Source organism: Chiloscyllium punctatum, unplaced genomic scaffold (assembly GCF_047496795.1).
Source record: "Chiloscyllium punctatum isolate Juve2018m unplaced genomic scaffold, sChiPun1.3 scaffold_1746, whole genome shotgun sequence".
NCBI classification, from domain to species: Eukaryota; Metazoa; Chordata; class Chondrichthyes; order Orectolobiformes; family Hemiscylliidae; genus Chiloscyllium; species Chiloscyllium punctatum.
Window position 1 is genome coordinate 22,501 of NW_027311480.1, and position 404 is coordinate 22,904.

Below are 404 nucleotides of genomic sequence, written 5' to 3' on the forward strand. Positions count from 1 at the left end.
GACCGCCGCACCGGCCTCTGACTGACTCTCAGAATGGACGGAAAGAGCCGGGTAAGCCTTTCAAAAGATTCGACCACGTGCCGAAAACTTTAGACTTCCGTGAGCTCTCCGGCTTGCACCGAGACCCGAAGTCGACGTGCGAAGCACCACGGGACCCCTTTCGCCTGCAGGTCCCGAGCCGCCTTTATTTGCTGTTACGAGCATCGTGTGCCCCATACCTGCGTGACGAGCACCGCAGGGCGGCAGAGCCATCGCACTTGGCCGGGTGGCAGAGGAGGACCCGACTATTCACAGATAGCGGCCCAACGACTCCCAGAGCCGGTCGTGCGGCGCGCGAGGTCTGCTCTCTTCACAAGAGGCTTTATTAGGGAGTGCTAAGGCAAGGTTCTGTGCCCTCCACCCTC